This window comes from Macaca nemestrina, chromosome 6, assembly GCF_043159975.1.
Source record: "Macaca nemestrina isolate mMacNem1 chromosome 6, mMacNem.hap1, whole genome shotgun sequence".
Lineage (NCBI taxonomy): Eukaryota > Metazoa > Chordata > Mammalia > Primates > Cercopithecidae > Macaca > Macaca nemestrina.
This window is the reverse complement of record NC_092130.1, coordinates 54,562,820-54,586,199: the sequence shown is the minus strand read 5'-3', so window position 1 is coordinate 54,586,199 and position 23,380 is coordinate 54,562,820. Positions and strand designations below refer to the sequence as shown.

At 35.0% G+C, this 23,380-nt stretch overlaps 1 long non-coding RNA gene across 6 annotated transcripts in view; it reads right to left on the bottom strand.

The window, feature by feature from the left end:
• LOC105463157 (uncharacterized) overlaps positions 1-23,380 on the bottom strand; it is an 833,151-nt gene that overhangs the window by 367,144 nt on the left and 442,627 nt on the right. The gene's annotated exons all lie outside the window — the stretch shown is intronic.

The window sequence follows — 23,380 nt, the reverse complement described above, 5'->3', positions numbered from 1 at the left end:
TTACATAGTTAGGCGCTGATGTTCTGAGTCTGGCTACTGGATGCAGCTAATTTGGCATCTGAGAAGCTTTCATGTTATCACTCAGATATGGAAGTTTGGATGTGAAACATCTTGGGTCTTCTCAGTAAGCACAATTTGCCAACAAGCAGAAATCTAGAGAGCCGATGGCTAGGAACATAGATGGTGTGCAGCATTCTGGGAGAAGTATAGCACTTACAGTCACAGCAGACCACTGAAATAACCAGTTGTCTCCATACTCCTGAGCCCAGTTGAAAGGCAACAAGCTGGAGAGAGGCAATGAAGCAGAAAATGAAGAAGGGACAAGTGAACATAGCAGACAGGGAAGTCATCCATTTCTCCCACATGCTAAGATCTGCAACCCATTTTACCTGACAATAAACTCAATGAGGCTTTAAAGATGGGCTGGGGCATGAAGTGCCAGATAATTCTCTATTAAGGATAGGTTTTAGTAACGAAAAAATATATATTTGCATTTTATATATATAGGTTTGCCATTGTCATATATATAATTACGCTGTCATTTATACCATTGTCATATATATGACCATGACAAACATCTATATATATAATACAACTTTGGGTTTCAAAAGATGGAGCCTGGCAAAAAGTCCAGGGCTAGTTAAATGTATTAGAATAAAAATCTCGACTTTGTTTAGAGGCTTTTCTCTAGTTTCCCTGTCAAGAAGGAACTATTGGACAAGAGTGAAAAGTAAAGACTATGTAGAATTTAGTGAGAGATTTATATAAAATGGAAGTGTCTTCTAGAAATAAGACTTGGTGTCAGTGATTGGGATTTATCCATATAAAGACATGAGAGTCATTTTCCCTACCCATAAAAGAGAGGGAGTGACTCTGGGTAGCCCTGGGTGATCAGCAGCCTGGAAAACCTTAGTAGTTATGCTAATGCAGAATGGTGGCCACCTGATAGCAGTCTCTGAGGGGGTGTAGGGAGTGAAGAAGAAAGTTTGCCAAGATCACAGTTCACATCATGATGGGATCTGGATGTTTCAGCTCTATCTTCCTGTCTGCCATGTGGCCACCTCTACTCTAGAACCTTTTTGCTTCCTTGATCACTACCCAGAAAAAAAAGCACACGTCCTCTATGAACTCTAATCACCAAGTCTGTCTGGCATGTATGTTAATCTCAATGTTCAGATGGGGCCTGAGTAAACACCTGAGTGCAAGGATCCCTTCTCAAGAACATCTTTCACCTCTTCATTGGATATTCCACCCCTAACTCTCCAACTCCTCATGGTTCAGGGCATCTATTTTAGACAGAGGGGAAGGAAATCCTGCTCTGAGTTGTAACATGTTTTTATAGCTTTGAGTTCCCATGGGCCCTGTGATTTCAAAACCTAAAACCCTTACTCCCCTTTTCAGTTATAACTACCTTTCACTAAGGCATGAATGTGGCAAGTTCTGGCTCCAGACCAAGTGGGAAATAGGTCAAGTTTACAGGAAGTGCCACTAGTTACTGTTTCCAAAGTGTTATCTCATCACAATGTAATGGATTCTTTCTGTCACATGGAAATTAAAGGGCCTCTCCTATTATCATAACACAAGAAAACTGGAGAAAACTCAGTTGCCAAAGAGAACAAATTATATGCTCAGATTACAGAAATAAAGGCCTATAACATCACATACCAAATTGTTTCATTCATTCATTTATTCATTCAACAGATACTTATCGAGCACCTGAACACCTACTATGTACCAGATCATAGGCTCTGGGGATATAGCATGTAGAAATAAACAAAATAATCCCTGCCCTCACAGAGTGTATATTCCAGTAGGAAGAGAGAGACGAAAATTAACTTAAAGCAGTGGTTTGTAGTTCTCCTTGAAGAGGTCCTTCATATCCCTTGTAAATTGTATTCCTAGGTGCTTTATTCTCTTTGTAGCAATTAGGAATGGGAGTTAACTCATGATTTGGCTCTGTGTTTGTCTGTTATCGGTGTATAGGAATGCTTGTGATTTTTACACATTGATATTATATCCTGAGAGTTTGCTGAAGTTGTTTATCAGCTTAAGGAGATTTAGGGTTGAGACGACGGGGTTTTCTAAATATACAATCATGTCATCTGCAAATAGAGTCGATATGACTTCCTCTCTTCCTATTTAAATACCCTTTATTGCTTTCTCTTTCCTGATTGCTCTGGCCAGAACTTCCAATATTATGTTGAATAAGAGTAGGGAGAGACGGCATCCTTGTCTCATGACAGTTTTCAAAGGCAATGCTTCCAGCTTTTGCCTATTCAGTATGATATTGGCTGTGGGTTTGTCATAAATAGCTCTCATTATTTTGAGATACAATTTATTGAGAGTTTTTGGCATAAAGGGATGTTGAATTTTGTCGAAGGCCTTTTCTGCATCTATTGAGATAATCATGTGGTTTTTGTCATTGGTTCTGTTTCTGTGATGGATTATATTTATTGATTTGCATATGTTGAACCAGCCTTGCATCCCAGGGATAAAGCACACTTGATCATGGTAGACAAGCTTTTTGATGTGCTGCTGGATTTGGTTTGCCAGTATTTTATTGAGGATTTTCACATCCATGTTCATCAGGGATATTGGCCTGAAGTTTTCTTGTTTTGTGGTGTCTCTGCCAGGTTTTGGTATCAGGATGATGCTGACCTCATAAAATGAGTTAGGGTGGAGTCTCTCTTTTTCTATTGTTTGGAATAGTTTCAGAAGGAATGGTACCAGCTCCTATTTGTACCTCTGGTAGAATTCGGCCATGAGCCCATCTGGTCCTGGGCTTTTTTTTTTTGTTGGTAGGCTATTAATTACTGCCTCTATAGGACACAAACAAATGGAAAAACATTCCATGCTCATGGATAGGAAGTATCAATATCATGAAAATGGCCACACTGTCCAAAGCAATTTAAAGATTCAATGCTCTTCTCATCAAACTAGCATTGACTTTATTCATAGAATTAGAAAAAAAACTACCTTAAATTTCATATGGAGTAAAAAAAGAGCCTGTATAGCCAAGGCAATCCTAAGTAAAATTAACAAAGCTGTAGGCATCTTGCTACCTGACTTCAAACTATAATATAAGGCTACACTAACCAAAACAGCACAGTACTGGTACCAAAACAGATATATAGACCCATGGAATGAAACAGAAGCCTCAGAAATAATGCCACACATCTATAACCATCTGATCTTTGATAAACCTGATAAAAACAAGGAATGGGGAAAGGATTCCCTATTTAATAAATGGTGTTGGGAAAACTGGCTAGCCATATGCAGAAAACTGAAACTGGACCCCTTCCTTATGCCTTATACAAAAATTAACTCAAGATAGATTAAAGACTTAAATGTAAGACCTAAAACCATAAATACCCTAGAAGAAAACCTAGGCAATACCATTCAGGAGATAGGCATGGGCAAAGACTTCATGACTAAAACATGAAAAGCAATGCCAACAAAAGCCAAAATAGACAAATGGGATCTAATTAGACCAAAGAGTTTCTGCACAGCAAAAGAAACTATCATCAGAGTGAACTGGCAACCTACAAAAAGGGAGAAAATGTTTGCAATCTATCCATCTGACAAAGGGCTAATATCCAGAATCTACAAAGAACTTAAACAAATTTACAAGAAAAGAACAATCAATCCCATTGAAAATGGGTGAAGAATATGAACAGACACTTCTCAAAAGAAGACATTTATCCAGCCAACAAACATAAACAGAAAAAGCTCATCATCACTGGTCATTAGAGAAATGCAAATCAAAACCACAGTGAGATACCATCTCACACCAGTCAGAATGGCAATCATTAAAAAGTCAGGAAACAACAGATGCTAGAGAGGATGTGGAGAAATGGGAACACTTTTACACAGTTGCTGTAAGTGTAAATTAGTGCAACCACTGTGGAAGACAGTGTGGCGATTCCTCAAGGATCTAGAACCTGAAATACCATTTGACCCAGCAATCCCATTACTGGGTATATACCCAAAGGATTATAAATCATTTACTATAAAGACACATGCACATGTATGTTTACTGTGGCACTATTCACAATAGCAAAGACTTGGAACCAACCCAAATGCCCATCAGTGTTAGAATGGATAAAGAAAATGTGGCACATATACACCATGGAATACTATGCAGCCACAAAAAGGATGAGTTCATGTCCTTTGCAGGGACATGGATGAAGCTGGAAACCATCATTCTCAGCAAACGAACACAGCAACAGAAAACCAAACACCACATGTTCTCACTCATAAGTGGGAGTTGAACAATGAGAACATACAGACATAGCGAGGGGAACATCACACATAGAGGCCTGTCGGGGGGTAGGGGGATAGGGGAGGGATAGCATTAGGAGAAATACTTCATGTAGATGATAGGTTGATGGGTGCAGCAAACCACCATGGCACGTGTACACCTATGTAACACACCTGCACATTCTCCACATGCATCCCAGAACTTAAAGTATATTAAAAAATCAAGCTAGATAAGTAAATGAAATATAGTATGATAATGTTAAATTATGAAGAAAAGTAAAGCAGGGGAGGGGAGTGAAAAATTTATGAAGTATTACAGTTTTAAACAGTCAGAAAAAGGCCTCACTTAAAATAGAGATGATCAAATAAAGACATGAAAGAAGTAAGGGAGAATGTAATGTGGATTATTTTTATAACAGTGAGGATAACTACAGGTCACAATTATTGATCCTTTACTATTAAATTATGCATTGTGTTAAAATGTTTATACTTTTTATTTCAGTTACTACTGATAACATCTTCATGACCCAAATACCATTATTAATTTCATTTACAGATGAGAAAAAAGAATGAATTTCTAACTTCACATAGCTACTTAATTCCAGAGCTTAAATGTGAGCACCATACTATCTGACATAAAGCCTCTGAACTTGACTGGTATGCTCCATATGTAAATAGTAATTATGCCCCAAAGAGTCTAGAAAGATGTTTAGTCAATTCGGACAGGCCCCTATATTACTCACTAACTTGCTTGAACTCCTATGGTTGTGTTAAATATGACTTTGTTGCTCTGTCGGTTCACATTTTAGTGTTAAAAAGTTTAACTAAGATCACCATCCCCAAATTCTTTTAAGTTTGGCCTCCTTCTGTTCTTTCTATTCTTAGCATACCCTGGCCAGTGCCTTAGTTTTAACCTGCTACCACCCATTGTTTAAGGGCCAGAGGGCTTCATATTCCCCTTAAAATGAAAGATAAGAACATTGTTTGCCCAATGTTCTTTTTTCTTTTTTTCTTTTTCTTTTCTTTTCTTCTTTTTTTTTTTTTTACAGTGGGGCATTGTTCATCTGCTTACAGTAATCCCTGTTTCAATCTCAAGGAATCCGATTCATCCCTATAGAGTAGGAAGCTAGCAATTTGACAGCAAACCTGAAGGAAGCAGTGTTGCCTACAAGAATCAATTATTAGAGTAAATACTTTGACTACATTACAAACAAACACCCAACATACACATTTATAATTCAATCAAATGGGCTCACAGTAGGAACAACCAGATTGTAGTACCCATCTTAGAATGCTGTTCTAAACAAGCCCAGCCTTGTCTGAAACCACTACATATTTTATTTTCACATGTATTATCTTTGATCCTCAGATTCAGTGAATATGATGTAACCAGTATATTTAAAAGCCAGAACTCAGCAGGGCACAAATTTGGACCTGTTTTATTTTTCTCCAATCACTGCTTTTTAAGTTCTACTTTCTTTCATATACAAACAACCCAGAGATACACCAGCAATTGTATTTCCTAAGGAGATGTCTAACCAAAGAATTATTTATCAGTTTCTCCTATTTGTAGTCACCCTGAATTGCTGAGTGATTCTCTTGAAATTTAAAATTTTCTTCTTTGATTTAGGAGTTTTGCTACCTATATTAGACCTTTAAAACATATGGAGATTATTTAGCACATACTGTTCTAAATTTAGGGGTTCTAACCACAATTCTGACACAAAAGTAAAAATTTCATTCACAACTCCATAACAGAAATATTCAAAATTGTTTCAGTTTCAGTTAGCAGCAGAGTAGCTGATATTGGAAAACCCTCCTACTAATAATTATTTAAAATGCTAGACAAAATATTATAAAACTATTTTTGAAAGTGCTGGAGACTAGGTAATAACTAGAGAGGTTAGAACACTTGAAGAGAGAGAACTATACAGGATGAGGTCCACATTTATGTGTTTGGATTCCTTCCCCTTGATGGGGTTTCCCAGATTTGCTGAGCTGGGTGACAGAGCTTAATCATGACACAGTAGTTTTATTAGGATAAGTAGTCAGAGGTTGGAGTTGAATTACTTTGTAACATTAGGAAATAGTGTGGAAAATTCTATAAAGAAGGAATGAATACACAAGGTAAAAGACCCAAAATCTGGCTACAAACTCTGCTAAAATATTTGGCTGACTCTTAGACTACATAGTCCTGAAAACATATTCTGAGAAGTCCAGGGAAAAATAATAGCTGAAAGTATAAAGGAGCTGATTAGTGATCTCATAAGATCCCTGCCACTAGGATGCAGAGTCGGGAATTCAATCATTCAGAGTTATAGAGGCTTGGTAAACACCTCGAGCTATACATTGAAATCCTATTAAGACTACAACTTAGGAGTAAAGATCATGTCGCAAAACTAAGGGATATATGCTAGTACTAAGGGCAAAACTGAAATGGATTCATCTAACCAAACCTCGTAAACAAGCCTCTCTTTGATCAAATGATCCGCCAGTACTTTAACTGCCTCCCAAAACAAAAAGCAACACTCTTCAGAGAAAGACAAAAGAAAAATAGCAGGCCTCTGTAATGTATTGTCTACAATGTCTATTAATCAACTATCATCAGACATGCAAGCAGATAGGACAGAATGTTAAAATAACTATGACATATGCTAAAGAAAGCATGGGAAAATGTAGATATAATGAATAAAGAAGTTAGAAATTTTAGGGGTGATATTAAAAATGTAAAAAAAGAGAATTCAATGGAAATCTTTGAAATGAAAAATATAACTTTTGAAATTTATTAGATGAAATCAATAACATATGGGACGCAAAAATGAAAAAGGAACAATGAACATAAAGGCAGACTGTAGAAGTTATACAAACTAAAGCCCAAAGAAGACAAAAGGATTGAAAAGAAATAAATAGGCCCCAAGGACTTGGGCATAGTATCTACTTGTCTATCACGTGTGTAACTGAAGTCTCAGAATGAAAGTAAACAGAGAATGAAGCAGAAAAATATATTTGAGGAAACTGGCTAATATTTGTTTTCATATGTGATGAAAAAAACAACTCACAAATTTGGGGGAGCTTAGTTAACCCCCCAGAATAAAACCAGAAAGAAATTCAGAACTAAGCTCCTCAAAGTCTAACTGCTGAAACAAAAGAAAAAGAGAAAAACGTAAGAACCCTGAAAAAGAGAAACATAATATTCAAGGAAAATATGATGACTGAAAGCAGCAGAAACAATGGTAGTCAGAGAACAATGGAATACATCTTCAAAGTGCTGAAAAAAATAAACTGTCAGCAAGAATTCTAGGTCCAATGAAACTCTCTTTGACAAAAGGAAAGCCAAGTCATTTATCAGATAACATAAAGCTAACTCATAGGTAGACATGTTATAAAAGATGCTAAAGATAGTTTTTTATGATGAAGGAAAACAGCATCAATGGGTATTTAACAAGAAGGAATAAAAAGCACAGGAAATGGTAAATATTTAAAAGACTACTTTTTTCTTATGTTTTTAAGGATAATCGACTGTTAAAGAAAACTAATATATTTTCACTTTCATATCATAGGTATAAGTAAAGTGCGTAAGTATACATCAAGAACTCAAAGACAGGTGGAAGTAGGTAGCACTATTCTATTGTAATAGTCTTACATTATATATGAAGTGGTAAAATATTAATTCAAAGTAGATTGTGAAAAATTAAAGATAAATTATAATCACTACAGCAATCATAAAAGAGAACACAAAGAGGTATAGCTTTAAAAAGCCATTAGAAATGAGAGAATGAAATACTAAAATATACGTGTGTGGATAGATAGACGGATAGATATTCAAAAGGAGAAAGAACAAAAGAAACAATGAAGCAAGGAACAAAGGCACAAACAGAAAACAGTCAGATGAAGAATTAAGCCCCTGATATAAATTGTGAATTTATTTATTTATGTTTATTTACTTGACTAGAATAAACATTTCAAATAAAAGACAGAATTGTTTAAAAAATAATCAATATCCGGCCGGGCGCAGTGGCTCACGCTTGTAATCCCAGCACTTTGGGAGGCTGAGACAGGCGAATCGCGAGGTCAGGAGATCAAGAGCACGGTGAAACCCCGTCTCTACTAAAAATACAAAAAATTAGCCAGGCATGGCGGTGGGTGCCTGTAGTCCCAGCTACTTGGGAGGCTGAGGCAGGAGAATGGCGTGAACCCGGGAGGCGGAGCTTGCAGTGAGCCGAGATCGCGCCACTGCACTCCAGCCTGGGTGACAGAGCAAGACTCCGTCTCAAAAAATAAATAAATAAATAAATAAAAATAAATAAATAAATAAAACTTTAAAAATTTAAAAAATTAAAAAAAATCAATATCTAACTAAATGCAGTCTCCAAATGATGCACTGTAAATATAAGCACACAAATAGATTGAAAGAAATGTGTGAGAAAAATATACTATGCCAACAGTAAGCATAAATAAACTTGTGACCATGTATTAGTGTCACAAAAGTATACTTCAGGGCAAAGTACTACCACCAACAAAAAGGATTATTTTATAATATTAACTGGTCAATTCATCAAGAAGATAATAAAAATACTAAATGATATTCACCTAATAACAGAACTTCAAAAACACATGAACCTGACAGAATCAAAAGGAGAAACAGACAAACCCCCAATCATTGTATGAGATTTTTACACCCTTCTATCAATGACTGATTGAACAAGTTGGAAAAAATAAGTCAGGATATCAAAGATTTGAATAACTTTATCAATAAACTTGAACTAAATATCATTTATGGAACTTTGACACAAAGTTGTATAATTCACCTTTTTTATAAGTACACAAATAATATCCACCAACACAGAATAAGTTTGAAAGAACAGTTGTCATGCAGAGGATGTTCTCTTCCCATAAGGAAATTAAATTGTAAAACAATAATAAGATATCTAGAAAACCTTCAAATATTTAAAAACTCATAGGAAAAGGACCAAATCATAAGAAAACTATAAAATAGTTTCTAACTGAATGTTAATGAAACACAGTTTGAGTTATTTTCAGTTTGATGTTATTATAAATAGAGGTCTTATGCATATTTTTGTGCATGCATTTCTGTGAACTCTTGTAAACCAAGTTGAATGGCTGGGTCCTATAATAAGTTTAGGAAGTTAAGCATGTTTAACTTACTGAGAAATTGTACTTTTATAAAGTGATGTAGCATTTTTACTCCCACAGTAATGTATATGAGTTCTAGTTGCTCCACATCTCCACCAGCACTTGGTGAGGTAAGTTTTCAAATTATTTTTTAGTTTTTGTTAAATTATACTTTAAGTTCTGAGAAACATGTGCAGAACATGCAGGTTTGTTACATAGGTATACACGTGCCATGGTGGTTTGCTACACCCATCAACCCATCTACATTAGATATCTACATTAGATATTTCTCCCAATGCTGTTCCTCCCCTAGTCCCCAACCCCCCAACAGGCCCCAGTGTGTGATGTTCCCCTCCCTGTTCCTGTGTGTTCTCATTGTTCGACTCCCACTTATGAGTTAGAGCATGCAGTGTTTGGTTTTCTGTTCCTGTGTTAGTTTGCTGAAAATGATGGTTTCCAGCTTCATCCATGTCACTGCAAAGGATATGAACTCATCCTTTTTTATGGCTGCATAGTATTCCATGGTGTATATGTGCCACATTTTCTTTAGTCTATCATTGATGGGCATTTGGGGTGGTCCCAAGTCTTTGCTATTGTGAACAGTGCTGCAATAAACATACGTGTGCATGTGTCTTTATAGTAAATGATTTATAATCCTTTGGGTATATACCCAGTAATGGGAATGCTTGGACAAATGGTATTTCTTGGACAAATGGTATCGCCACACTGTCTTCCACAAAGGTTGAACTAATTTACACTCTCATCAACCATTCTTGTTGGTGTATAATAATATCCAACGGTGATTTTAATTTGGTTTTCTCTGATGACTACTTAAGTATCTTTTCTTGTGTGAATTGGTCATTTGCATACTCTCTTTTGTAAAAGGTCTGCTCAAATCTTTTGTCCATTTTTAATTAAGTGTTTGGTCTCATTATTGAATCGTACAAGTTTATTTTACATAAAATTTCTTTGTAAAAATGTATGCATAGCTAATATTTTTTCCTTTACATAATCTTGTCTTTTCATTTTTTAATAGTTTTCTTCAAAAAACAAAAGTTTTACATTTTAATAAGGTGTATTTTATCTTTTTTTTTTTTCTTGGAGCTCATGCTTGCTGATTTGTATGTAGAAAATCTTTGTTTACTCCAAGGTTCCAAAAAAATCTCTTACATTTTCTTCTTTATCTATTACATTTATATCTTGTCCTACTCAAGTCGTTTGTATTTGGTATGAGATAAATATTAATGCTATCTATTTTTATTAGGGGTAGCATAAAAATATACAGCTATTTTAGCACCATTTATTATGAAGAATATCCTTTTTCTATTGAAATGCCTTGTCAAACATTAACTGATCATATCTGTACCATTCTATTTCTGATTCTCTATTTGGTTTCACTGATACATATGGCTATGCTTTCACCAATATTAGACTATCTGGACTTCTATAGCATTATGTAATAGTGATGTTTAAATCAGGTAGTGTAAATTTTTCTACTTTGTTCTTTAAAGCACTTTGATTATCCTAGATCATTTGCATTCCCATACAAATCTTACAATTAGCTTATCAAATTCTACCTAAAAATAGTCTACTGAGGTTTTGATTGGGGATTGCATTTAATCTATAGGCTAATTTGGGGAGAATTGGCATCTTAACAGTATTACCTTCACAGTTCATTAAATTGCAAATCTCTCCATTTTTAACCCCTTCTTGAATTCTTCCAATTTTCTATAGTTTTTAAGAAAAGTCTCATATATCTTTTATTAAATTGATTTATAGTTTATATAATTTCATTGTAATTGTGAATAGAATTTAACAAATTTTTATTTCCTATTTCTTCACTTACAGTATGTAATAATGTAATGGATTTTTATATCCTGTGACATTGCTAATTTCACATATTAGTTCATATAGTTGTTTCAGAGATAACAGGTTTTTTACTTAGCACCAAGTCACCTTTAATAAAAATAGTTTTTCCTCCTTCTTTTCTGTATTTTAATGATTTTATTACTAACCTTATTACAATGATTATGGTCACTAGTACAATACTGAATTGTAGTGGTAAGAATAGGCATCCTTGTCTTATTATTCCCCATCTTTGAAGGAAAGCATTCAACATTTCTCCATTAAGTGTAATGCTAGCAAAGATTTTAGTAGATGTCTTTTCTTTATTTCTAGTATGTATAGTTTTTTTGTTTGTTTTTTATCATATATGGACATTGAATTCTGCTAAATAGTTCATGCATTTTCTTCATACAGTATATAAAACTCTTCATATAAATATTTTAAAAACTTGTCAATTTCTATTAAAAATTCGGTTGAATTTTTGTGATTTCATTGATAGATCTGTTACCAAAACTCCAAGGGTTCACTTTAGTTCCTGTTGCTCACCACAGTGAAAGCCAATCACTGAGACAATGAGCATTGCCAGAGACTAAGGTTTTTTATTCAGGTGATGTCAGCTGGGGAAACAGGAGATCTCTCTCAGCTGATTAAAACTGGGGGTTCATTTAGTCGGGAAGGAATGTAGCTGCATGCAAAAAACATGTAGCTACATGCAGGAAAACAGGATTTAGGGAGGGGTAAAGATGCAATCATAAAATCATGATGGATGAGGGCTCTGACATCTCACTGTCTAGATTCAGTGATCTGATGAGTTTCAGTTCCCTGCATAAGAGTCTGTTTTCTGAGGAGGGAACTCAGATAAGACAAATGTACATTTCAAGTTTTAAGAACAGAGAAGGTCAATTTCTATGTTTATTTAAAAAAAAAAACATAAGCACTAGTTCTATGAGACAATTGGGTTGTTTTCAGATCAATTTGCAGAGAACTGACATTTTAAAAATATTGTCTTCCATTTTGCGGAGGTTGCAGTGAGTTGACTGCACTCCAGCCTGGGCAACAGGGTGAGACTCCATCTCAAAAAGAAAAAAAAAATTATCTTCCATTTATAAATATGTTACATCTTTCCATTATGCGGGGAGAGTCTTTCTTCATTCCTTTCTTCAACTTACGTAATGTATACATTTGTTAAAACTTATCAAATGGTCTAATTAAAATAGGCAATTTTATTATATATAAATTTTATCTTTACTTGTTTTTGTAAATACCCCTTTTATTTCTGGTTAGGAACTGGAGGCTCAGAGAGAATGACTAACTCGATACCTAACTCAAAAGATTTTTAAAAGTATCTAAGACAAACTAAAATAGTAATTTCAGTCATCTAGTTCCAATTAATAAGAGCATACTTTCTACTAATATCTCTTAATTATTTCTGAATGTGTTATTTAGTGGTATAAAAAGCAAGGTGTCAGGTGAGCATCAGATATTCCAGAAATAAACACAAACACATGGGGTGATGATACCTCAGGAATTTGTACAAGATTTTTAAAATACACTTTCCAGATTTGTATTTCCTTTATTGCAATTTTTTAAAAAATGCTTTTAGAAATAATCGACACTTAGTGCAATTGGTAACCTATTCATATATTTTTAAAGGAGCATCTTAATTTTCTAATACTAAGGTATATGATAGGAATGATAGTAAAATAACCAATTGGATAACTAAACTCTGATCTATGTGTACCAACATATTTTGCAGAATAGTATCTCTTAGCGAGATCTGTATTTGTTGAATAAAATACATCTGATAGAAGTGGCAAATTAATTTTCTTTTATCATAAATTTTATGTAGCATCAGGAGTTATGAACTAAGTAGTAAGAATAAGAATACTGCATCTAAAATATTGCATCTGACTATGTTTCCCACAGTGTACATAGACCAGATTCATTCATTATTGAAGCAAAGTTGATACAGCTTTCCATTTACCATGACTGAAATATATTTGAAGAACAAAGATGTTCATATAAGATATTTTAAAAATTATTCAAAGCAATAGGATCTTATATCAATCATTTCTACCTTATTGTCAGTGTGAATCAGCAAATTCATTCTAGGGTTACTTCTAATGAAACAAGTGGCTTTGCATTTAACCGTTACCATTTCACAGTTCACTTTTCTAACCAATGCGTCATGGAGAGGGTAAATAGATTATAATCCTTTTCCATGTTATCCTATATGCTGTTTGGAATTAGCTTATTGAACACTTCTTTTTAAGTTATTTGTCTACCCTCTCAGGCCATGATTTCTGTCATCTTTTTCTGAATTTGGCAGATCTCTTGATGCCGAGCTCAACTAGTTATCGGCATCAGATTGTTGAAGTTTTTTTTTTTATTAAAAACCCACACAGAAAAGACAAAGCAAGTAACCATCAGTCGTTTTGACAATGGAAACTCCAGATATGATCTTCAGTTTTTTGAATGGTCAACACTTTCTGTCAATAATGAAATTTATTTCTTGGGAGTTACACAGGGAGTTTTCACCCAGAACATTTTTAATAATTATTTTCAATTTTCTCAGTGTAATTCCATTGCTCTACAGATCAGCAAAGCTCACTTCAATTATACAGTTCTTAAGGTCATCAAATACAATTTTGGTTTTTGAGTCCTTGCAACAAGTATCTTCCTGATATTTTAAACATATTTTGTGCTTTACATTATACTAATCTTAGAATATAAATTTATTCTTTTAGTCTTGGCTTCTCTTATGTTGACTTTTCATAAGTTGCTTTTCCTTCTCTACTGCCACAGTACTGATCAGAGAGCCAAAGGGCAGCAAATGTATTTTAACCTAATTCCAGATATCCCAACCACCATAAAAACTGTAGCCAAAGAAATAAAATGTATTTGAAGAAGACAACATTTAAAATCTTCTCCTGAAGTTGTGGCACAGCACTTATGTTAAAACAGGATTTTTTTTTTCTTTTCTTAATCTCACTTTAAAATGTTACCCTTTTTGAATTTGATTTATGTGGCTGCTGGATGAAGGAGCTCTTTTAAATAATTGCCAAGAGAACAAAATAGGAATCAAAGTGTCAAATTCCCTAACATTATTTTGTAGGTAGCCTTAAATACTTCTTTAATGCCTGTGAGAAATCAAATATTGGTAATCTGTCTCTGTCCATTTCTCCCTTCACAGATAGCTGATGACATGCATTATACTTCCCTGACTGTGTGTACCTTTCATTTTACGCAAAGCCTTTAATCCTTCTCGTTTTAGATAAAATGCCATAACCAGAGTGTAGTAGGTTAAGATTGATTGACAAGTGCATATAATTATGGCTTCAGTCGTGGAGTATGTTTTACAGTTGAAAAAAAAATGCACAACCTTGAAAATAAAGAAGTTGTGCCCTTTCTCTGGGATAAAAGAATCATATCAAATTGGTTCATTTCTTTGCTGGAATGAAATAAAAGATTTCCTGTAACAAAGAACACCACCCAAAAGGCTGCTGGAGGATGTCTTTCTTGACCAGATAATGCTTTGCCAATAAGAAAATCAAAAGAGATAAAAGTGGAATTTTAGGAGCTTGTCCCCTTTTACTTCATTTCCCATTCATAGTTCATACATAGTTGGAAACAAAAAGAACTAATAGTAGAGAAATACAACATTCAAAGGTACAAATTTACTAAATGTATAAAAATTAATGTTCATTAATTAAAACCAAGGATTATACCAGGTTAAACTGGCTTCTCCTACTTTACTTCCAGCCTCATATTATAACAAAACCTACAATAAATTCATGTCATATTTCTGTAGTCTTAGTATTCTGTTTCAATCTAGGTACAAAAAAAAATTATAGATTTAGGATTTTGTGTTAAAATGAAACTGAATGCATCAGTTGGGAACCTTAGATCTAGGCAGTCAGTGGGAAGACAGAGGCTTCACCCGTCCCATGATGGGTATGCTAATGGTATGTCGATTTGTGGGCATCGTGCTTATTTGCTCACCCACTTATTGAAGCATTATTTGAACACCCACTATGAGCCAGGTATCATTCTAGGTTCTGGGAAGACACTGCTAAATCAAACAGTCCCTGTCCTGTAGAATTTACATTCTAATGAAAAAGACCTCTAAGACACTAATAAATGCATAATATGCCAATTGGTGATAAGGGCTTTGCTATGGAGTAAATGAAAACCAGTATAAAGAGGATTGGTATTGTGAAAAGTGTGTGCTATATATACACACACACACACACACACACAAAATATATATTTATACTATATACACTTCCCTGGCCACTTTATATATATACACACACACACCCACACATATATATATAGTGTGTGTGTATATATAGTATGTATATATATAGCTATTTTATATAATATATACATAAATTTATATATATACTACATATAATAGTATATATATAGTATATATAAAGATATAGCTACTTTATATAAATATATAGTATATATGTGTGTATATATACACATATATATAGTGTGTGTATATATAGTGTGTACATATATAGCTACTTTATATAAATATATAGTGTGTATATATAGTGTGTGTGTATGTATATACATGAATAAATATATATATATATATAAAGTGGCCAGGGAAGAAGTCTATAAAAGATGACATCTGAGCAGACACCTGAGGACAGTAAGAGAGTATAATGTGGCTATTCAAGAGATAAACATTCAAATTGGAGAAAATGCAAAGGCCCTGCAGCTAAGTATATTGGATGTGCAAAGAAGGAAGATAGGGGCAATAAAATAGAAGATAAATGCAAAGGAGTGATAAACATGATGTGCCATGGGGTTTGTTGAGTGAGCAGAGAAGTGATAATATAAGGAAATATGACCCTAAAAGGTGATAAGATTGATGAATTCTAGACCTAATGGGTTAAAAATGTTCAGAATCAGGATACAGAGGTACAGTGGCTTTAGAGTAGGAGCTGGGGATCAGAAAGTAGAGCAACTGAAATTATGGGTGGGGTACAATTAATGGTAATGGAAGGGTCTAGGATATGACCATGAGAATGGGTGACTGAGGAAGGTCAGATGACAAGAGTTTAAGAAAAGGACGTTATGAAGTTAAAATGCTGAAATACTGAATGAATCACCTATAAACTATTGAAATTACCAAGGATTATAATAGGATTAATATTGAAAAGAATGACAGGATTAGTTTCTTAAACCTACAGAGAACAAGGAATTGACCCCACAGGCTTATAGATGACCAAGAAGGGTAGAGGGTACTGTGATCTGATGATATAAGTTTCAAAGTGAGGGAGCTGAAGAAAGAGGGGAAAACAATAGTCCGAATAGCATAGAGGAGGTAAGAGCGCACTCAGCCCAACTGAAAGCATATGAAGTTTTAGGAGTTCCTGAAACAAAGACATACAACTTGAGAAAACTGCAGAGGAAGCAGTGTTGTCAGAGGAGAGCAATGTGTTAAAAAGTTTCACTCAAATAAAGAAGGTGATTATAACACTCAATGTTTGTGCTTCTGGAAGATTTTTTGGATGGCAGCCCATGAGTTTAAGAAGGCATTGACGTAGGGTTTAGGAATTTGGGAATGAATGAAACAAGAGTCTGATTAAGCGATAGACAGATGATGGGACAAGGAACAACATCACAATGAGAGGCGGGCTTCTTGCTGAGATTAACATGAAAGGGATTGTGGAGCAGGGTAGACAGTCCAAATAGTCATCTTAGAAAATTGAAGTGGAGAGGCTGGACATGTGGGAGAAGGTGGGGTACCATTATGAGGAACATCAAAGTTCTGGATGGTCTTTTAATTCCTCTTATGGCAAAGGAGAAGATGCATGAGGATCCTTTGCTAGGCTAAAAATGCCCTAAAACAAGAGAAAGATGTTTTATTTCATGCTCATATCAGCATGAAATTTAGGACCTTACACATCATGCACACAATAGCAGTCTTATGAATTGGAAAGATTCAAATCATAGTATGAATTACCAAAAATGAAATTTCAGGCTCTGACTTTGTTAAGGTAAGATCTCCTAATGCTAGGCTGTTTGAAAAACAAAATAGTCTCTTCCTTCTATACAGTGGGTTCTCACGGATGCAGAAAAGCTTGCGTATGTCAAGATACCTCCAATGTTGGCATTTCGCAATGCTCCCAGACAAATAGCTGAGAGAATTTGGGGATAAACAAATCTGGTGGTCTTGCAAAACTTTTTTCTGGCCTATTAATCTTTCATTGTTGTTTTTTAATTCAAAGGCATAAGCAAATTGTATGCATATTAAAAGTGATACTCTTCTTAAAATGAGAGGCTACCAAGCCCCACATTGTCAGTGCTTCTCCTTCCAGTTGCTCTAGATCAAGCTTGTCCAACCCACAGCCTGCAGACCACAAGTGGCCCAGGATGGCATTAAATGTGGCCCAACACAAATTTGTAAACTTTCTTAAAACATTACAAGGTATTTTTTTACAATTTTTATTTTTTAGCTCATCAGCTATCCTTAGTGTTAGTGTATTTTACGTGTGGCCCAAGACAATTCTTCTTCCAATGTGGCCCAGGGAAGCCAAAATATTGGACACCCCTGCTCTAGATTGTCTCCTCAAGACACAGTTTGAAAACCATAGTTCTGGCCCACAGAGAGATTAATTTATGTTATGTTTCTGTTTCCTCACCTAGGGAAAGAGAAACTTTTCCTCTACTCATATATTCAGTGGCTGAAGCCTGTGAATTAAACTGACAAAAGACAAATCAGCAGGAGTAAAGGCATACAGCTTTTATTGATGTTAATGCTTTTACATGTGCAGGGGCTTCAGAGAAAAGAAGTGAAAACCCAGAGAAGCAGTTAGACTCAGAAGCTTATATACCATTTAAAGAAAGGCTGATAAACGTGGAGAAACGACTACACAAAAGAAAAGGCAGTTGGGCTTCTAGGAACAATAAATTTTGGAAAGGTAAATAGATGGAAAACTGATGGAAGGTACAGGTTATTTTAGTAAGGTTTGCTTGTGCAAACTCATCTTGACGCCAACTTTATGTCTTATTTATGGCCAGAAAATTCAACTAGAGAGGGGATTTATAATCGTCCTCAATTTTTAGAAGTTTCTTCTTTTAATCAGATAAGGAACACTCTATCTGTTGATTCTCAATTGCCTTCAGCTCAAAATAATTCTTACGTTTAAAGCAGCATTTTGGGGGGTGGCATATTCTGATCCTCTTCACTTGCAAGGAAATGCCTTCGTTTTGCAAAAGTCTTTTTCCAATTAATAATAAAATCTTGACTTCCTGAACCACAGTGGTTCTGGGGCTATCCTAGAGCTTAGTGGACTAAATTAAATTTGCTTATCACAAGACTACTCTTTAACTCTTTTTGTATTTAGCTAAAAGAACCTCATGTGTCTTCTTTTGCTGGGCTAAGCACTTCTGTTTCTTGGATAATGTAATTTTAGGTGGCACATTATTTTGAAGCTCTGAATGTTGTTTATGAAAAGAAGAATGTTTGAAGCACATGAGCACTGTTATCTTGGATACCATGTTTTTATCCATAATATCTAAAAATCCATGAAAATATAATTCAGCCACATCCTGCCCTAAGAATTCTTTAAAGAATTGGTATGTCTTTTATTCAATAAAGAAAGAGAAGATGACAGCCGTGGAGAGATGATCAATAAACGTATTTTGCAACAACTAATACTTGATAGATAAACTTATCAAAATACTTAGCTGTCATTTCAGAAATTGGAAAACAATATCCAAAAGCAATTGGACACTGATAGGTTATTTTGAGAGAAGCAGAAGTGTAATCCAAAATCCCAGACATCTGGCCGATGAGGTCAAGACTTGGCAAAACATTTCCAGAAAAGACAGCAGGAAGCTGGAGGTAAAGGGAAGTCAGAGTGGAGGAAGCTGTGGCATGGAATATTTGTGTGGAGAGAAAGCTTGGGTAGTAGGGAAGAGAGAAAGGAAATATTTAAAGACAAGAGAAAATAAATGCTAAACCTGGCTACAAGAAATGTATCAGCCATAATAGCAGTAGAAGGAAAGATAACTGATCACTAATTTTTTTTTATTATTGTTAGCTGCCAGTGGATGATGTTGATGAATAAAATGAAAGCTAGAATAATATGGCACCACTGCCTTGATTCAGGCTAGTCAGCAGTTATACCCACAATTTGCTTTTGTAACTACAAATGTCAATATAGTGAATAAGACAAATATTGCCTTAGTATTATTATGAAAATAGTTTTGATCTTTCAGATTCCTTGGAAGGGTGTTGGGGACTCCTAAGAGTCTACAGATTTCACTTAAAGAAGTGCTGCATATATTTTATTTTATGATTTTTGTGATAATCACCTTTTCAATCTTCATTCAAAGGTGAGATTTCTCCCATTCCCCCAACTATGGCCTGACACAGGGAAAATGTCAAGGCAAGCAGCTATGTTTTTTTCTGTGTAGTTCACTATCTAACCCACTGAATGATAAATGTTTCTGATCCCTCTGGGTTTGGGAAGCTGGTTTAGTGCTTGCTGAGCCTGTCACAGGTTTAAGGCTTTCCTAGGTGATTTCAAGGATTCTTCAGGGACACCACTTCTTTTATCTAGATATTGTTCCCCTGAAGTTTCCTTGATGAGTTAGATGCGTCTCTATTCTTTCAGGTCACTTCCTCCTTCTGTAAGTGCTAACATTCCAGTTAGCTTCACTTTATCTCTGGCCAGGATATTTATGCTAGAAATTGGTTACATTCCATTCTATTCCCTATACTAAAAGATTTGTCCTCATTTCCAAAAATATTCTCAAATATTGGCATCCAACTGAAAGAGTTCTGAGTTACATAGTATAATTGTCCATCAGAACAAATATCCATAATACCAACCAACTATAAACTAAGAACAACATTATGCTGAGCAAGAGATATTGTATGTAATTGCTGTAAACAAACATTCTTAGAGTTTCCTCACAGTAACTGTTTTTATATGCAACCTCCAACGTGACCTACAATATTGTCAATTATCATGACCATCTTTATAATCAATATGACTCACTATGATGAAACTAAACACAAAGTAATTAATACCTTTTGTTAGAGTGGCCAAAATAAAATATTTCATCATCTGTGTTTCACTATATTATAATAAAACCAGACTATTTACATTTACATATATATAACACATATACACATATTATTTCATAAAATTATATTTATATATAATAAACATTATTTTACATAATTACATAATTTATGATTGAAATCCAAAAGGTTTAGCCTATTTTTCATAACATTTTCTCAGGAAAAAAAATCATTTATATATTAAACTTGTACCAGGATCAGAAATATTTCAGCAAGATAATACAAACATAGTAATTACATACTTAAAATGTATCCACTAATAATGTACAGTCATTGAAATTTAGCAACAATGTAGGAAATCCTTATCTTTTATATTATTTCAATAAAATCTCAGTGAAGTTTTCTAAGTAATTTTACTTTAATTAATATAAATAACTCTTCTAATAAATTTAATTTAAATGCCTATTTAAGACTTAATTTAAAGTGCTGCTCTCTAAACTGTGTAGTCTGACCATACAAATGTTCTTAATGCCAGAGATGATTTGTTCTTTGAAATCCTCAGGGAAAAAAATATATAAAAAGAAAAATGGATCAGCACATCCTTAGTAACTAAACCATTATTTACTTACTACGTTTAGTACATGAGAGGGATATTGTCAGACGGCTCACTTCTGCGATAAAATTAAATCACATCAGCATTTTTCACACCCAACAAAAGAAATATGTAATATATATAGAACTGTACTTCCTTTTAAAGAAAAAAAAAAATCACCTTCTCAGCTCAATAGCCTACCTTAATCTGGTGATTAAATTCCAAGGATGGGTGATCTTGAGCTGTCATAAAAATACAAAGTGTATCCATATATTGGATTTTATTAATCTCCTGATTTTGACTGCCTTGGTTTTATTCTTTGAATAAGCTAGAAAAGTCCATTTATGGTTACATTCGAAAGCATAATTATTATGATTAAAAAGTTGCAGTAACTTATGAGCTGTAAAACTAGTAAATTATATCCAGTCTGTAAGTAGAACTAATTATAAAGCTGTTGCTTGATTAAAGTGTTTATACTAAAGAGTATTAAAGGGATTAGTCCAAAGCTTTACATCCTGCAGCACAGAATTAATATGCGGGATTTAAACACTCAAATTAATTCAGGTGCAGCAAACAATTATATGAAATAGGAACACTCGACCCAGCTAATGACCACACTAGTCCACCAAGCTAATTTATAATCATGTACTTATTGACCTCTCTGCATGTTCACAAAGGACTGTTCTCATGCTAATTCCTGCCTGCAAGCCGCTGTCATAGCCCTGTGTCTAGTCATCACAGTGATTAGTACCAGATGGGAACAACAGACTCTGCTTCCCTAATATCATTGCTAGTTTTGTTGCAGTGAGACATCTCATCTTGCAAGAAGTTACATGTAAATGATAAACTATATATAATCGGCACCATTAAGAAGAAGCATTTAGCAAGAGCTTACTATGAAATTTCTAGTGTCTTCACCAGAGAATCTAGTTATGCTCCAAACCTGACCTTTGTGTTTATCAGCTAATTGGAATAAATGTGGGGAAGGAGAGAGAGATTAAGTCAAAATAAATTAAACTGGATGAATAAATTAGTCCAGTTTAATATTTCTGTATCTGACAATCAAGCTAATCAAAACACACCCCAGTCCATGCTTGCCCTTCTTCAGGATTTCTTTTTAGGTCAATGAACCCAGTCTGGGTCCCCTGACATTTATTCATTAAAAATTTTCATCAAACATTTCTTAAACTCCTACCTTGTACATGATGAAACATTTAAAAAAATATATATATATATAATGCAACACTTGCTCCAATGAACCAAGAAGCATGCACTTTGTAGGAAAGAGAAGGTAATTTTACTATTAGCTATGCATAGATTTGAAAGAGTATTGGCATAGGAGAGGTACAAATAATTTTGTGAGTTCATATACAGGAAGATGATACCACAAGTAGGGCAAGTGTGCTATATAAAGCATTAGACCTCAAGCCCAAAGAAATGGGTTAGAATTAGTCTGCTTGTCTTACTAGATGTGTGACTTTAGAAAATTGCTTTAATGTACCTGTGCCGCATTGTTGAGAAATTTTATTTTATACCTATTTAACAGAATTGTTGAATTGTGATGAAATCTAATTTCTCAAATGCATATAAAAGATCATTTTTGCTGTTACTAGCTATCTCACCACAGACATGGCTGGTAAGGTGATCCACTGAGAACAAATACGACTTGTCTGATTTCTTAAATTCATTCATTCATTCATTCATTCACTTATGGCTGTTTTGGACAGAAACTCTTTTGTCCTGAGAGAGGGTAACACAGCAAGCAAGAATGATACATTTATCTTCCCTTGATGCAGATTTTTCACTAGGCTGTCTTTATCTTCAAGGAAGGGTAAAAACATGTTGTAAAAACCCAGAGGCTGTTTCTGATGAACCATAACCAATCTGTATAATGGACAGTATGAAACTAACAGAGTGTGGGCTTTGAGGATGCACCCCCATAGGGAAAGCTGGAGTATATCTGGAAATATACCAAGGGGAAGCAATCTAAACAAATGATTCTCAGTCTGAGGGTCAGAAGCCTGCCTTTGAAAGCTGTCTTTTAGACAGTTTGTGACTACTGCAGTATCGAGACCACAGCAATTGCCCAGGAGTGCTAATGAAGCAGGATATTTCCCTGACCTCTTTGTGGGTGGGAAAGGGAGTGCATGGGAATTAGAACTAGCCGGCCGCTTTGATGCCAACAGGAGCGAACTCCACTCACTCAAACCTGCTGTGTTCCACCCCTTGCAGGAGGGTGAGTGCAGGTGAGCAGGTGCAGGAGCCAGGTTGTGCGCTTTTGAGCACAAGCAAGAGCGAACTCTGTATCGGCCCTGCCCCGGCATCTAAGGGAGGGTGATTGTGACCCTGGAGCACCAGAGGAAGTGTTACAGTACTCTTTCAGCTCTGCTGTCTGTGGATGGCTTAAGTGTTAACAGCTCATTGGAGGGTCAGTGTGACAGCATTTTGCACCCGCATTCATGGCACCCGGGTTCTTGTCCGGTGTCCAGGAG